The sequence below is a fragment of the Triticum aestivum genome, chromosome 2A (genome assembly GCF_018294505.1).
Source record: "Triticum aestivum cultivar Chinese Spring chromosome 2A, IWGSC CS RefSeq v2.1, whole genome shotgun sequence".
Classification (NCBI taxonomy): domain Eukaryota; kingdom Viridiplantae; phylum Streptophyta; class Magnoliopsida; order Poales; family Poaceae; genus Triticum; species Triticum aestivum.
This window is the reverse complement of record NC_057797.1, coordinates 444,458,508-444,476,688: the sequence shown is the minus strand read 5'-3', so window position 1 is coordinate 444,476,688 and position 18,181 is coordinate 444,458,508. Positions and strand designations below refer to the sequence as shown.

The 18,181-nt window shown below is 43.7% G+C and overlaps 1 long non-coding RNA gene across 1 annotated transcript; it reads right to left on the bottom strand.

The window, feature by feature from the left end:
• Positions 1 to 13,544: 13,544 nt before the first annotated feature.
• LOC123185391 (uncharacterized) lies at positions 13,545 to 15,244 on the bottom strand. Its single transcript, XR_006493367.1, has 3 exons — positions 14,991 to 15,244; positions 14,657 to 14,911; positions 13,545 to 14,075 (listed from the first exon to the last, which is right to left on the bottom strand). It is a non-coding gene; the product is annotated as an uncharacterized lncRNA (long non-coding RNA).
• Between the last annotated feature and the right edge of the window lie 2,937 nt (positions 15,245 to 18,181).

Here is an 18,181-nt window from a genome sequence, read left to right as displayed (position 1 = left end):
GGTTCTGCTCCATGGCGCGACCGATAGATAGAAATAACGATTTCCCCTAGAGTAATGAGAAGTTTGTTTCTGGCGCGGTTCATGCATGGAGTACGTAGGAAAATTATGAAGTTTATGCGAAAGGTAAGATAATTACTAGTAGTACCATATACTACTACATGGATTTGACAGAAAGATAAAGATACATACGGATCCATCAACGACATCCTCACGCTCTAGTGCACCGGGTTTCCAACCGACGTGTGAGGAGTAGCGGCGTTGGCAGCAAGCTCAACATGCTTCTGAACAATGTTGTCCAATGTTGCCCTGCGGTCCAAGAAGGCCACGGTCCTATGGTCCTCCTCTTGCATGTAGTAGTCCTTGTGGACGATTTGGCGTAGACGTGGGTAATTATGTCGATGGTGTCTTGCTGCACCAGACACAGCGTGGCGAGTGTGATCTCGAGGTGGACATTCTTCAGCGTGATGGCGGGCAGTCGCAGGGCCACCAGTGCGTCAAAGAGGTTGTCACCATAGAGGCCGTTAAGGGTGGCAGGCATCATAGAGCCTGGGCGCGTGGGCTGGAGGCTTACGTCAAGGTCGTCCGCGAGCTTCTTGACGACAGTGAACTTGTCAAGGAAGCCGACGAGGACCTTGTCGAACAAGGAGATGAAGCTGTCATCCAAGCGGCCCCTCGCCCTAGCGGCATCAAGCATTACCTGGAGATGTTCCTCGGTGCCGAGCCGCAGGCTCGCGTCGTGGACCATTTGGCACAACCGGCTGATGCTCGCGCTCATCGCCTCCATAGGTCTAGCTTCTAGTCAACTGATCTTGCGATTGGAGTGATCACTCTTTCGCTTGGGTGCGTAGGTGCGTAGGATTTCGTAGATTAGACTAGCGGGAACCTTCATATGAGAAGTGCAGACTGCGTTGAATTCAAGTGTGTGTTGGCCATCTACTCCTCGCCCCTCTACCCCACCTGCCTTTGGCTGTATGACAGGTTTGCCATCCACCCATTGGGCCCACGTGTTATACACCCAAAGGCAGGTGCAGTAAGTCAATGAAGCTGCGTCCCCCTCCGTGCCGGTGCAGTATAGTCATCTCACCGGACCTCTAGTTGGGGCCAAATGAGAGAACTTTGATGTTTACTGGTTTATTCACCCCCTTTGCATTTTGCGCCAAGTTTTGACCTTTGATTTAACTAATAAAATGTTAATTCACGTAACTAAAAATGTTGTGTAAGTCATGTCGTGGAGTTGTCACGGAAGATGTCCTCATGATAGGACTTAGTCGTGGAGCCATCACTACGGGATAACTCAAAGGGGTTAAAGCGGACAAGGGACGCAAGGGTTTATACTAGTTCGCCCCCTTATGATGAAGGTAAAAGCCTACTCCAGTTGTGATGGAATTGCTGGGGTTTCGATGACCAGGGAGCGAATCCGCTTTGCCTGGCTCTCGAGTTGTTGTTTGTTGTCCCTAAACCACCGCCGGGTCATCCCTTTATATACACAGGTCGACGCCCGCCGGTTACAGAGTCCCGAGGCCGGATCATCATTGTGTCCAACTCGGTCTCTATTCCTCATATCTTGCAATACAAGTTACATGACAATGTCGGTTTATGTCTACAGGCCTTAACCCGCCTTAGGGCCTTGGGCCTTCATAAAGTGCCATCATCCTTTATCTTCTGGCTTCTAATTCTTATAGAGTTAACCCGGCCACTCCTGGCCGGTTTACATTGTAAGTGCATCTACTGCCCCTTAGTGATTTTGGTGTATTGAAGACTTATAGGTTAAGGGACTAATGCGTTTGTGAGTGTACATAGGTCTATAAGTCTATGAGGAGTTTGATATTTACAGAGAAAGTCGACCCCTAAAAATGAAGTTCTTCGACTGAAGACTGTTGGATTTCTGAAGACTTTGAAAGTGAAGAAATTGGTGTGACCGTGAAGACTTGGTATTTATTAGAGGAACATGAAAAGTGAAGACTTTTGTTTTCGTAGTTTCATTTTCTCTTTCTTGAGTCATAGGAAACATCGTACTGTTAAAGGGGGTCGAGGAAATACTAAGGAAAAATTTCCATGTGATGCTCAACTCAAAATCCTACACCTACCAATCCCTTCGAGTGAAGCCATTGGAAATCTCATACAGTCCAGTCATATTCTTCAGTGACAGAGACGAAGTTCTTCTGGTCTCTGAGGAATTTGTTCTGACTGAGGAGTTGCCTACACAGTGAGGAACATGATAGCCCTGAGGATTTTGCTACTCAAAATTCCGACCGTTGCTGTGCTATGCGCCAGCTGTCCCAAAATATCTATCCACCTAACGGTCATATCATTGAAGGGCATTTATGTCTTATCATGTCGGGCTGCTCCCTAGGCTATAAATAGCCGCCCCCTACAACCACTAGCTGGTTGGCTGCTCCGAGAGAAACTGACACTTGTCATTTGAGAGCAACCCATCCTCCGAGGACTTTGAGCGAAAATCATCAAGTGAGGAAAAACCCAAACCCAAACACCTACAAACCCCAAGTGATTGAGCATCACTGAAGAGATTGATCCTGCATGGATCCGACGCTTGTTACCTTTGAAGACTGTGCTTCTTCCAGACGGTTAGGCGTCATGGTCTAGAGCATCCAAGAGGAATTGTGGATCGCCGAGTGACCAAGTTTGTGAAGGTTTGGAAGTCGCCTGAAGACTTACCACGAGTGATTGGGCGAGGTCTGTGTGACCTTAGCTCAAGGAGAATACGGTGAGGACTTGGTGTCCTGAGCTGCGTGTTCAGGACTAGGTGTCCGGGACTGTGTGTCCTCGAGTTTAAATACTCAGCCGCTCCAACCAGACGTACAACTGAGACAGCAGTTGGAACTGGTCTACCAAATCATTGTCTTCACCAAGCTTACTGGTTCTATTTCCTCAACTCTTTCATTTCCTCATAACTGTGTTGTGTGCTTGTTCATATCTGTGTTTGAAGACTTTGACTGAAGACTTTCTCAATTTCCTCAGTTTAATTTCTTTAGTCTGTTTGTCTTCATCCTGTGTTATCCTGTGATTACGCTTTCTGTACTCTGTGCTTGTCTTCATTTCATCATGATGACTATGCTTGTTTCAGTTATGTTTACTTTTGAGTACTTATTCCGCTGCTAGTAGTTCTTCACTAAGGAATTTCCTCACCGGCAAATTCCTCAGTGAAGAATTTCATAAAAATCGCCTATTCACCCCCCCTCTAGTCGATATAACGCACTTTCAATTGGTATCAGAGCAAGGTACTCCCTTGTTCTGTGTGATTTTGGTTTAACCGCCTGGAGTTTTAGTTATGTCGACCGCAGGTATGATCAAGGTCTCTGCTGGGTGTCCTACCTTCGATGGGACGGACTACCCCTACTGGAAGAATAAGATGCGAATGCATCTTGAGGCAATTGATAACAATCTCTGGTATGTTGTGGAAAATGGTGTTCCCTCAGTCACACCTTCTCTAAATGCTGCTGATGTGAAGAGATTCAAGCAACTCGATTCTCAAGCGAAGAATATCATATGTGGCCATCTGAGCAAAGGACAGTATGGAAGAGTGAGTGCTTTGGAAACTGCTAAGCTTATCTGGGATAGACTGTCCAAAGTGAATGAAGGAGTCTCAACACAGCGTGACTCTCGAGTTGATGTTCTTCGCAATCTCTTCAACCGCTTCAAAAGACTCGACAATGAAAATGTTCAACAAACCTTCGATCGCCTCACTGACATCTCAAATGAGCTTCAAGCACTTGGTGCCACTGACATCACCGACCATGAGGTGGTGAAGAAATTGCTGAGATCGCTTGATTCCTCATTTGACACTCTGGCATTGATGATACAAGAACGTGCTGATTACAAGTCACTTGATCCCGCTGATATTCTCGAGAGGCTAAATACTCATGAGTTCCAACTTGCTGAAAAAAGAGATCTCTATGGTTCGAGCTATGGCAGATCACGTGCACTGAAGGCCAAGGCAGTATCTGAGTCCGAAGATGAAGACTCTGGTAGCAGCCTTGGTGATCCTGAAGAACTAAGCCATGATCTAGCTCTGCTCGTGAAGAAGTTCCAAAAGTTCTCAAGACGTGGTCGCTTTGGAAGACCCTCAAGGAGCAATGATTCCTCATCCAGTGACTACAAGAGGAGGCTCTGTCACAAATGCAAGAAACCTGGACATTACATTCAAGATTGTCCTCAGTGGGAAAAGGAATCAAAGAAGAAGAAATACAAGGATTACAGTTCTGATGATGCGAAGAAAAAGAAGAAATCCACAAAATCTTCATCATCAAAATCCTCAAAGCCTTCATATCACAAGAAGAGCAGCTCCAAGAAGGCTAGGGCATTCATTGGCAAGGAAATGGACTCTGAGGCTGAATCTGAAGAAAATGAGGAAGAGGAGACATCTGAGGAGTCCGAATCCGGAGTGGCGAGCCTAGCTCTCGCTACTGCATTCGTCAGCAAGTCTATCTTCAACACCGAAGAAAATGACCTCACCAACAAGGCTGATGAAGGCGATGATGACTACGCTCCCACCTATTGCTTCATGGCAAAGGGTGCCAAGGTACTCAAATATACCTCCTCTGAATCAAGTGAGAATGAATCTGATGAAAACCTTAAGCCCAGCTATTCTAAACTTGCTAAGATTGCTGTAAAACAACAAAGGGCTTTAGAAAAGGTTCAAATCATGCTAGACAAAAGTGATGATATGTTGGGTGAAGAAATGGATCGCACTAAAGCCTTGACTGAAAATCTTCAGAGACTCCAGACTAGGTTTGACAATCTTCAAGGTCATCATAACACTCTCTTATCCGATCATGAGAAGCTTTCTTATGAATTTCTTCAAAGAAAGCAAGACCTTGAGAAGCTAAGAGTGAGTTATGAAGATCTTCAGAAGGAGCGCGATTCATTACTTGCTCAACAAATCAGCGCTTCTCAGGAAGAATTTGTTCCTCCTTGTTTGAAATGCATTGAACGTGAATCTGCTAATTCTTCACCTGAATGTTCAAATGCTGCTAATGTTTCAAATTCTTCACATGCCTCTGCTATCACTAATTCCTCATCTGAGGACATTGCTAGTATCACTGATGATGCAGGGCTGAAGGAATTGTACATGACAGGCATGTACAAAAGCCTCAAAGGGCATCAGACTCTTTGTGATGTGCTTAAAAAGCAGATCCTCAACAGGAACCCTAGGAAAGAGGGTATTGCCTTTGAGAGGAAACTCAATGCTGATGGTACATATTGGAAGCCTGAGCAGTACCCCAAAACTACATGGGTTGCTGCAAAGGGACCTCCAGTTGATCCATCTAACTTATCTGGATTTGCATGTGAATCTCCTCGTTCTGATGATGAGTCATTTGACTCCAACTATAAACTGTTCAAAAATCAGAATGGTGAAGTATTTGCTAGATATGTTGGCACTAACTGCAGGAACGGTTCCCCTATGAAGAAAATCTGGGTTCCCAAAAGATGCCTTGAAAATCTTCAGGTGAATGTCATCATGACGCCACCTGTGAAGAATAGGAACCCCAGATCAAATTCTTCATATGGACCAAATTCTTCATATGGATCCAAGTCCTCATACGGACCAAACTCCTCACATGGATCATATTCCTCAAAAGGATCAAAGTCCTCATATGAACATCATCGTGCTAACCCGTCTGTTTCGCAGGGAAGATCTAAGGATTATGGATATGTGCATTATTCTTCAAATCATTATGTCCATAAGTCCTCGAAGAATTTCTCTGCTTACTCTTATGCTTACTCTAACCCCTCTTATGTGAAACGAAATGGACTGGCTTCTATGCCATCCTTCTCGTATGGAGCTCGCAGAATGATGAACTCTTTGCCACCCCTTCAGATGTGGGTGGTGAAGAAAAAGAACTAATCTCTTCTGCAGGGTCAGGTCTCCAGACGTACGTAATCGTCTGAAGAATTTGCTGGAGACCTGAGCATGCCTGAAAGGACGCAGGCTAATCATGAAGAAATGAACTTTCATTTCTCACGTCCTCATACTGCTTTATCTGTTCTTTTGCTTGATGAAATTGATCTGATGAATTGATGTCATATTCTTCACTGATGAAGTATATGAGTTTGTAAGCTGCACTAATTCATCTGCAGGATGATCAACCCAAAGCCACTGAGTGGGTCCTCGATAGTGGATGTACAAATCACATGACTGGTGACAAGAATCTATTGATGGATGCTCCATTATCTCCGTCGCATCTGAAGCATATCATCTTTGCCGACAAAGGCAAAAGTCAGGTATTGGGTCTAGGTAAGGTTGCGATCACAAAGGATCGACACATGGACAAAGTCATGCTTGTTGAGTCCTTAGGATACAACCTTATGTCTGTCTCAATGCTTTGTGATCTTGATATGGTTGTTGTCTTTGGCAAGTACCGTTGTGTTGTGGTTATGGAAGCTGACAATTCCAAAGTCTTCGAAGGCTTTAGGAGAGGAGACATGTATATTGTTGATTTCTCTACAGGACCACAACCAGCCGTGTGTCTACTTGCAAAAGCTTCAGAAGGCTGGCTCTGGCATCGACGACTTGGTCATGCAGGCATGAGGAATTTGCACACGCTTGCGAAGAAGAAGCATGTCATTGGCATCAAGAATGTCAAATTCCTCAAGGATCACCTATGCGGAGCCTGTGAAGCTGGGAAGATGACAAAGGCTAAGCATCCAGCGAAGACTATCATGACCACTACTCGTCCATTTGAACTGCTTCACATGGATCTCTTCGGTCCTAATCATTATTCTGCTGTTTCAAATGATGCATCTCAATATGGCTTTGTTATTGTTGATGATTACTCTCGATACACATGGGTACACATTGTTACTTACAAACATGAAGTGCAGGAAGTCTTCAAACGATTTTCCTCGAGGGCTTCAACCAACTTTGGTGTGAAGATCAAGCACATCAGAAGTGACAATGGAATTGAGTTCAAGAATTCTGGTCTAGATGAATATCTTGATGAACTTGGTATTACTCATGAGTTATCTGCTCCTTACACTCCTCAGCAGAACGGCGTCGTGGAGCGCAAGAACAGGACTCTTGCTGAGATGGCTCGCACTATGCTTGATGAATACAAAACGCCTCGTCGGTTCTGGATTGAGGCAATTGATACTGCGTGCCACATCATCAATAGAGTATATCTTCACAAATTCTTCAAGAAGACTGCCTATGAACTCCTCACTGATAAGAAACCCAATGTAAGTTATTTCAAAGTCTTCGGTGCTAAATGTTGGATTAGAGATCCTCATCACAACTCAAAATTTGCACCGAAAGCACATGAAGGTTTTATGCTTGGTTACGGAAAGGACTCGCACACCTACAGAGTCTTCAACAACGTTCTTCACAAGGTTGTTGAAACTGTAGATGTGCGGTTCGATGAAACTAATGGCTCGCAAAGAGAGCACCTACCTACTGTGATAGATGAACCAGCACCTGAGGAAACTATCAAGTTCAAGGCTACTGAGGATGTCATTCCTACTGAAGAATCTGCTGAAGAATTCATTCCAGAACATGAAGAACATCGAGCTAATGCACCTGAAGAAAATACTGAAGAAAATGGTGCTGAAGAGAATGCTGATCAAATTCCTCAACGACAACCAGCTCATCCTCGCATTGCAAAAGAAGTGCAAGTTGAAAAGATCATCAATGACATCAAAGCGCCAGGTCCTCTCACACGCTCAAAAGCTTCACATTTATCTAACTTTTGTGGGCACTATGCTTTTGTCTCTATCACAGAGCCCACTAAGGTAGATGAAGCATTTCTGGAGCCTGAGTGGATTCAGGCCATGCAAGAAGAATTACATCAGTTCGAGCTCAACAATGTCTGGGAACTGGTCAAACGTCCAGATCCTCGCAAGCACAATATCATTGGCACAAAGTGGATCTACCGCAACAAGCAAGATGAAAATGGCCTTGTGGTGAGGAATAAGGCACGGCTCGTAGCTCAAGGCTACACACAGGTTGAAGGAATTGATTTCGATGAAACTTTTGCACCTGTTGCTAGACTTGAGGCTATTCGCATATTACTTGCTTATGCTAACCATCATGATATCACTTTATATCAAATGGATGTGAAAAGTGCATTCCTCAATGGTAAGCTTGAGGAAGAAGTATATGTTGCTCAACCCCCAGGTTTTGAAGATCCAAAGAATCCTGACAAAGTCTTCAGACTCAACAAGGCCCTCTATGGCCTCAAGCAGGCCCCACGGGCGTGGTATGATACCTTGAAGGAATTCTTCATGAAGAAAGGCTTCAAACCCGGTTCACTCGACCCTACTCTTTTCACTAAATCTTATGATGGTGAATTGTTTGTGTGCCAAATATATGTTGATGATATTATCTTTGGCTGTACTGACCAACGTTATAGTGATGAATTTGCCTATATGATGAGTGAAGAATATCAAATGTCTATGATGGGAGAGTTGAAATTCTTCTTAGGTCTTCAAATTCGTCAACAATGCAATGGCATATTCATATCTCAGGAGAAATACCTCAAGGATGTACTGAGGAAATTCGGCATGCAAGATTGCAAAGGCGTCAAAATTCCTATGCCCACAAATGGCCATCTGTGCACTGATGAAAATGGTATCGACTTTGATCATAAGGTATACTGCTCGATCATTGGCTCTTTATTGTACTTATGTGCATCTAGGCCAGACATAATGCTTAGTGTTTGCATGTGTGCCCGATTTCAAGCTACACCGAAGGAATCACACCATAAGGCTGTGAAGCATATTCTTCGATATCTAGCTCACACACCAACACTTAGATTATGGTACCCCAAGGGCTCGTCTTTTGATCTCATTGGATACTCTGACTCTGACTATGCTGGTGACCGTGTGGACCGCAAGTCAACATCTGGTACATGTCATTTGCTCGGACGATCTTTGGTCTGTTGGTCCTCGAAGAAACAGAATTGCGTATCACTATCTACTGCTGAAGTTGAGTATATTGCCACTGGTTCTTGCTGTGCGCAATTGGTATGGATGAAGCAAACTCTCAAGGACTACGGTGTCAACATGAAGAATGTGCCTCTCTTCTCTGACAATGAGAGTGCCATCAAGGTTGCTCACAACCCAGCTCAACACTTAAAGACAAAGCACATTCAGATTCGTCATCATTTTCTTCGTGATCATGTGTTGAAGGGCGACACTTCTATTGAGCATGTGAAGACTGAAGAACAGCTAGCCGATATCTTCAAAAAGCCCTTTGATGAGAAGAGATTTAGCAAGTTGAGGTGTGAGCTAAATATCCTAGAATCTTCGAATGTTCTTTGAAAAGGACACTAATCCTAACACTTATGCAAAATTGATGACTTAGATGTGCAACACATGACAAAACATTTTTCTTCAATCAATGAAGAATAACACTCTTAGTGTGAAGAAATTAACGAAGAATTTGATTCTCAGAACCCTACGATAATTGTACGCGGTGTCTGAAATCATTATTCTTATACGGTGGGTCACGCCACCACCAAAAGTTGAATTTCCTCAATTGTTCATATTCTTCAACTTTGCATTGTCTTCACTATTTCCGCCATTAACTTATATATATATATATATATATATATATATATATATATATATATATATATATATATATAAGTTTATGTCCTCTACAGCATTCACTTATTACTAATTCTTCAAGTTGATTTTTTCTGCTAAGTGAATGTGATCGGACCCTTCCCCTCTATGCTATACTTAACCCAATCTATTCACAAATTCTTCATGTGCATTCTATTTGAAACTCGTTCAAAATCTTCACTGTGTCCTTGTCAGCTGAAGAAATTGCGAACGGAACTTTAACACCTATCCTATCTAAATTTTCAGCTTTGCCGCTCAAAACGTTCCGCATCCCACGATATACTTATCCACTCACCCACGATCTAACATGATCTCCACTTCTTAGTACGTGGGTGACACATGTCAAGCGAATGAGAAGGGTCAAGGGCACGTTCGTCCAATTTCTACGGGCGAAAAGTTTTTCACCGTGGCTATAAATGCCCCTCTTCCCCTTCCTCACTTCCTTTACTCCACTCGACCTCTCTCTAGCTCGAGCTTCTAAAACCCTAGCGCCGCCGCTACTTCATCGTCGCCGGTGAGGAAGAGCTTCACTGCCTCGACCTCGTCGTCGCCGTACTCGCACCGGCTGCGGAAATCTTCACTCCGCCGCCGCCGTAGTCGTCTTCCTCCGCAGAGTTAGGGCATGGAAGATCTACACAGACGAACTTCACCTCTCCACTTCACTATTCGTTGTATTCTTCATCCAGGGTAATTAAAAGTTACTTTTACTTCCCTCGTTGATTCGAATGATTATCTACAAAATCTTCAAAGGTGTTTTTCTTCATATCTTCACACACTAAACACCTCACAAGTCATCTGTTCTTGATTCGTTTCTCTAAGCATCATTTTTCTTCAAGATTCCTCAATTGTGTGGATCTTCGATCTATACAACTCTGGAACCTAAGATAGAGAACGCTTAGTGAAATTCTTCAAGACTCATCTGGTCAAATTCTTCAAACTTGTTCTTTTTGAAAAACCTTCTGAGAATGCATATGACCTCTTCAAATTCCTCGCAACTATACTCTGTTCACAGGTACTCATGTCAGCTGCTGGATCACTAGGTTCTCATCAACTTAACTCATTTGTAGCGTTCCTCGAAGAAAAGTTGCATACTTCTTCAGAGAATTCGATTGTTCAAATTCCTCAACTGAAGAAAATGGCTGATGGTAAAAGGCCACAGAAAGGAGGAAAGAAGCCTGAGGTTATGACTTCCTTTGAGATCCCTGATGACATCTATGCTAGGTACTGCACACCTCCCGAGGAAGATAAAAATCAGCGCAAGGTGCACATTCAAAAATTTGAAAGGAGATGGGCAAGAGAATGAAGGGAGTACAGGTATGTAACTCCAAAGTACATGAAGAAATTCGCACTCAATCCTCCATGCCCAAGAGCTCCATTGGCACCTGGCCAAGTAGCAGATCCCACCAGCATCAAACGTGGTGAGGACTTTCCTGAAGAATGGGCCAAGCGCCAGGCCAAGTTATCCAAGCAAGCAAAAGAAGCAGTGAGGAAATTTAATGAAGACTCTGCTGCTGCTACTGCCACTGAGGCCTCTGTCAAGCCTAAGAAATCAATGGCAAAGAAGCCTGCGCGCAAGCCAAGTGCTTCACCAACAGTGCCCTCAAGGCCAAGTTCCTCAGCAATGCCCTCACGGCCAGAATCTTCAAAGCCCTCAAGGCCAATTCCTCATGTTGCTCCTGCTCCTCCAAAATCCTCAGTTCCGACAAGTCCTCAGCACCTGTGCATCTTGCCTCGTGCCAAAGGACTGCAGGCATATCCATTGCCTCAGGAGCTTCAGCAAGTTCCTCAGCTGCACCAAATTCTTCAACAGGACCCCCTCTACTGAAGACAAAGGCAATTGCTGGACGAGGTCCTCGCCCTAGTCCTCGGAAGAAGCAAGTCGCTTTCCAAGTACCGTCCGAAGAAGACGAAGCTGATGATGATGAACTTGCAGAAATCATCAGAGACAGGCAAGTCAGGGCCGCTAGAGCCAAGGGAACAAATGTGCCGCTACTTTTGGATCCAAAGTTAATCCTCGAGTACATTGATGTTTGGCACAAGGACCCCAACACTCCCATGCATGACTTCAAGCTGACTCCTGGCCAAAGTCACATGCTGACTCACTTCATTCAAGAAGAAAAATGGAAATTTGAGAAGGCCAGGCAGATCAAGAAAGCGCAGTACAAGAAGGAGCGCTATCTGAAGAAAAACCTTGTCTCTAGGACAACTAAAGAACTTGTCACTACTCAATCTGAGATCAAGAAACTCAGTGATGAATTTGACGCATACCATGCTGATTGGCTTGGAACCAAAGTTCGTTTTGTGAGACTTGCTGATAACTTCACTTCCAATGTTGCTGCCCCAATGCAATAGGAAATTCCTCAGGCTAAAGCATCTGCTCAGCCGACTGAAGAACATGCCAGCACCGCTGATGAAAATTAGGCTGCTGAAGAAAATGTGAGTTCCAGGGCTGATGACTGCATACCAGCCGCTGAAGAAATTGCTAGGGCATCCACTAGTGGTGCGCCTGAAGAAACTGAAGAAATCAGGGCAACTGCATCAGTTGTGCCTGAAGAAAATCAACCAGATTCCTCTGCTCCTCCTGCGCCAACACCAACTCCGATCCTTCCATCTGCATCAAAATGTGAAGAAGACCAAGGCTGCGGAGCGTGTAGTAGTGAAGAAAAGGAAAGCATCAGCTACTTCAGATTCTTCAGCTCCGAAGAAGATGAAGCCTTTGACCAGTTCATTTGCTAATCCCATTGATGTTGTTCCGATCTCAACCATGCCATCAAAGGACCTTGTTCCTTTTGGTGAAGAATATTAGATTCCTAGCGGATCTGATGAAGAAAATCATTCTGCTGCTTCGTCAGAGCAGATTGATGAAGAAATTGAAGTGGATACGATCCCTTCAACACCTGTTATCTCCTCGCCTATGCCTCAGTTCACGGCTGAAGAGGCTGGAGTTGAAGAAATGGAAGATGAAGATGTGGACGTTGGCTGCTCCACACCAGTGATGAGTGATGAATTCTGGGAAAGTCATCATCCAAACTCTCCAATGTTCACACCGTTGCAGCAAATACCTCAGTCCCCCGCACAAACTGTTCAAATGGGCTCTGAAGAAACTCATCCCACTTCATCTGTACATGAGGAAATTCCAGCCACTAGTGCTGAAGAAACTACTGCTGCTGAACATCTGAAGACGCGGACTGCCACTAAAGAGGAACCAGAAATTCCTCAGCCTGAAGAACCTGAGATTGTGATTCCTGAGGTCGTGATGCAACTCACTAACACTCCTCTGCCCAAGCCAAAGGATCCATTCTCACGCAAGCAAAAGTTCAAGGCTGATGATTTCTTCGGCGAGCATGTATTCTTCGAAGACTACAACCCTTATAACTCTGCTCGCATTAGGAAGAGGCGTTTCTGGACTGCTAGTCAAGCCAATTTCTATTCCTCAGTGTTGTTCAACAAAGAGAAAATATTCTACCATCAGCACATTCCTCACGTGGATATGGAATCTCTGCCTATAACGACCCGAATCTGATAAGACTCAATGTCTCTGTGCTCACTGTGCTAGTCCCTGGATCGACTTGCTAGCACACATAGTACATATGAATATCAAATAATAAGTGCATCATTTACTATAACGTATGATCCAGAATTTATAAAATATTACAAACTGAGTAGCACATAGCTAACTTATTCAATAATAACAGCGGAAAGGTATCATAATCAACGATGAGTCCATCAATGCCCACTGGAGAACATGTTGAGTGCAGACTCGCGACCCTACTGTATCTCACTAATCATCTGAAAATCCTGCAACATGATAAGTTGCAGCCACAAAGAGTCAATACATTGAATGTATTGGCAAATCACACAATATGATATAGCAAACCTACATCCACAAAGCAATGTATGACAAACAAAACACACAAGTTAGTTTGGAGAAGAATGTCTTCACCTACCTCCTCTACCTGAACTCACAACCAACTCTAATTTACTCGCCCAAGATAACCCAAAGATTCTAAATAAACATGACAAGAACTTCAGAAGTATGTCTCTAGTGCTCTTTGTCAGTGGCACATTCTCTAGGAACAATAGAGCGCTCTGCCAAGGACGCATTCACCTGATTTATGCCCCAAAAACTATACTTCGCCTCAAGTGCACTCTGTCAATGGCGCATTCTCTAGGGACAATAGAGCGCTCTGCCAATGACGCATTCACCTGGTTAATAATCCCGAACCTATGGCTATAAACACTCACCACTTTCATGGATCACTCGGCACATGCCCACGTCTACCATAGCAAGTTGATCACACCATCACATACCACAATCGACAACAAAACATGGTAACACGGGATACACATACCAGGCCAAACATATATCATAGCATAAAACCACACATGCATAGTAGAATATAGGATGAGAAAAATCAAAAGTGCAAACTTGCCTTGAACGGTGCTGAAGTACTCTAATGATTAATTCCGATCCGCTTCACACTCCGGACAATCTATACGATTAACGGAGGCAACGATAAATAAACTATGCTCACATAACACTAAAATAAAGTAAACAGCAACGAATTCAAATAAAAACTTAAATAACAGAAAAATATCAGTAGGTATATATTATCTACATGCTAGTAGGATCACAATGCAAAAAGAATCAACTAATTTGGATCAATGGTTTAAAAGATATGGCCTCCGGAAGTTTGAATTCAAATTTAAACAACTTTAAATTTGAATAGTTCAAAAAATGTGAAACTTTGGTTCTTCAATATTCTCCTAGTCACCACGAGTACACAGGCAAAAGAATTGATGAATTTGGAGTTACGGATCTCAAGATAAACCTAAATGAAAATTTGATATGGAATCTACAAAGAACAATTATGCCATAAAAGCGTTTTGGGAAGAACTACCGCGGTACTGTGGATGTGCCACGTGGCGCATGCTGATTGGCTGGAGGGTGTTCACTGCGATGGCTAAACAACGGACAGCCACTAAACAGCGCATACCTATTCGAGAGGGAAAAAACAGAACATGATTTAATCTGGACCATTAGAGAGAGATCGGGCGGCTAAGGGTAGCTCACCGGAGAGGAACAGAGGCTGGGGCGGCCGGACTTGGACAAAACAGCGGCGCGGCGGCTCGGGTGGCGATGGTGGCGCCTGCTCCGGTGGTCTCGAGACTCCGGAGGGTAGCCTACGGGGCGCGAAGCTTGGCTGTGGTCTCAAAGAAGTCCTGAGAGGCGTCGGTGGCGAACGGGGTTGACGGCAGAGGGTGGCTGGAGCTCGGGCGGTGGCTGTGATCTTCGGATCGAGGTCCTTGCGCTCGGTTCGGTACTCCCCTGTGCGAGATAGTGGGTCAAGGCGATAGAGGAGATCAAGGCGAAATTAACAGGGGCAAGAGGAGGTGCTGGGACCCACTGTAGGCGATGGAAACGACGACGGCGGAGGTCAGTAGCGGTGGAACTCGAGCGAGATCGTGAAATCAACCTAGGGCACGGGAGACTGCGATTTTGGCGAAAAATCGGCCAAGCCGGATGTGGGGAGTATATATATGGAGGCGGGGGGGTGCAAAGGATCGATCGAATCGATCGATTCGATCTCGGTTTGGGTTCGGTAGCTACAGTGTTCGTGATGAACACGAGTGGTTGGAGGAGATGACAAGCGGGACTCGGTTGGCAGCGGCAGAGAAAGAAAAAAAAAATAAGAAAAAGAAGAGGCTTGCGAGGTGGGCTGCGGCTGTGCGAAAATAGGCCGGCTTGCCTAGCTGCTGCATGCGGGGCGAAGCAAAGGAAATGGGCTGCGCGCTGCTGGCACTACGCGGCCCAATGAACAGTGATGTCCGGCTGAGCAATTATACTGAACAGGAGGTCTATTTGGCTAAACCAAAATACATATAGATTCCTGAAATCACCATAACACACAGTAAAATGTTACTACTAATATCGAATACAGTGAACATTTTTAAAACACATATGCACCTTTGAAAAGATTATATTTTATGCAATGCAAGCACATAAAGAGCATTATAACAACTCTAAAATAACTTTGAGCTTCAACAATGCCAAACTAATTTATGTAAACTCCAGAATATACTCTTAGCATTTTCCAAATATAATTAACAAGGGAGAAGTCATATTATCTCCACTCCAAATATATTGCCTTGAGTTGGAAAACACTTTTAATATTCAGAAAATTTAAATAAGCATAGAAATCATGATGAAAAGAATGATCCTATTAACATTCCAAATTTTAAAAATTTGGGATGTTACAAATCTACCCCCTTAAAATGAATCTCGTCCTAGAGATTCGAGTTGGCTAGCAAAGGTTAAAGATGGGTACTTGATATAATCCATACTCCAAAGTTTCGAGGCTTTCTCATTGCATAATTCCAAATCTCCCTTGACACGACTAAATATGATGCATCAATGCTGAAAGAACGGTCACAATACTTGATCTTAATTAAGAATCTTACCAAAGACTGATGCATTATCTGGTCTTCCTCCCCTCGTGTGATTCACATGTCCACTTTCGAAGTGATCAATCTCCTTCTCTCCAGAATTCCCATTGTCATAATTCATTTTCTTCTCAGGATAGTTTGTTGAATAGTGTCCTGGGTTCCTGCATCTGTAGCAAAGTAACTGGCTTAGATCCTTCTTTGTGGGCGTCAAAAGGTCGTGGTTGTTGTTGCCATTCCTCTGACCATTGTGGTTGTGTCCATTGTTGTTGCGATGATTATGCCCATCATGGTTATGACCATTATAAATGTCCACTCCAGAATCATAGTACTCAGAAGATGCTAACGAAATACGGTGCTTGCGTTGTCCTCCAGAGTTGAAATCTGTGTCACTTGCCTTCCTCTTGCGGTTCTCCACCTCTTGAAACTTGCCTTCAAGTACAATAGCCTTATCAATAAGCTCCTGACAGTTGTTGAATGTTGCCACTGTCAACTGAATACTCAACTCATCATCCAGACCTTCAAGAAACTTCTCCTTTCTACCTGCATCAGTGTTAACATCATTAGGGGCATAGCGCGCAAGATTATTGAATTCCTCTACATATGCATCCATAGTGCGACCTCCCTGGCGCAAGCTGCGGAACTCCTTCTTCTTCAGACTCATGGCACCAGCAGACACATGTGCGGCGCGAAAACCTGCCTGAAACTGCGCCCAAGTGATAGTAGCAGTAGGATAAGTGACCAAGTAATTGTCCCACCATGCTGCGGCTGGTCCTTCTAACAAATGAGAGGCAAACCGCACTCTCTCTGCATCAGTGCAACCGACTGTCTCCAAATTCCTATTAACTGAGCGAAGCCAATCATCAGCCACAATAGGTTCAGGGGTGCTAGAAAACCTCCGAGGATTCAACCTCAAGAAACGAGTAAGGGCATCAACTAGGGGTGGTGGTGGATTCTTATTGTTGTTGTTGTTGTTGTTGTTGTTGTTGTTGTTGTTGTTGTTGTTGTTGTTGTTGTTGTTGTTGTTGTTGTTGTTGTTGTTGTTGTTGTTGTTGTTGTTGTTGTTGTTGTTGTTATTGTTGTTGTTGTTGTTGTTGTTGTTATGGTTCTGAACAAGTAACTGGATCAACTGAGTTTGTCCCTGAAGCAGTTGCTGCATGTATGGCGGTATGTCATTGTTGTTGTTGTCTCCTGAACCACTGCCTCTAGAGTTACGCCTTGGTGGCATATGATGGGTAAGCAGGCGTGAGATACAGACAGAAATAGGTCTAAGGGGAAAAACACTACCCATATGCTCATGATAGCAACTAAAACTTCAACAACAACAAAAACAAACACTAAATTCACACAAGTCACACAAGTCACCAAAACTATCCTAAAGTAATCACATCAATCAAAAGAGCACATATATGATCAATCAAAGCACCCAATTGCATAATACAAACAATCCACAAAATAAGACAACACGGAAAGCAATGACCAACCAAACATATGACATACCACACAACACAAGCAAAACCTACAGGTAAGGTCATATCCACAAGAGATATGATATCATCATACTACCGCAAATCTTTATCGAACACAACTTAGGAATGGTGGTCTGCAAACTAAACTCCTTAAATAACACTAATATAATTTCAGGGGTCATCTATATTTGAAAAGTAAAGATATGAGTACAAGAGTATCAACTAATAAGTAGACAACAAGTTGTAAACTAAGTTTTTCACTCATATGGCTTTTCTAATCCATTTTCTAGGGTCACGACCTACAGTAAACACACTGCTCTGATACCATCTGTAACGACCTGAATCTGATAAGACTCGATGTCTCTGTGCTCACTGTGCTAGTCCCTGGATCGACTTGCTAGCACACACAGTACAGATGAATATCAAATAATAAGTGCATCATTTAGTATAACGTATGATCCAGAATTTATAAAATATTACAAACTGAGTAGCACATAGCTAACTTATTCAATAATAACAGCGGAAAGGTAGCATAATCAACGATGAGTCCATCAATGCCCACTGGAGAACATGTTGAGTGAAGACTCGCGACCCTACCGTATCTCACTGATCATTTGAAAATCCTGCAACATGATAAGTTGCAGCCACAAAGGGTCAATACATTGAATGTATTGGCAAATCACACA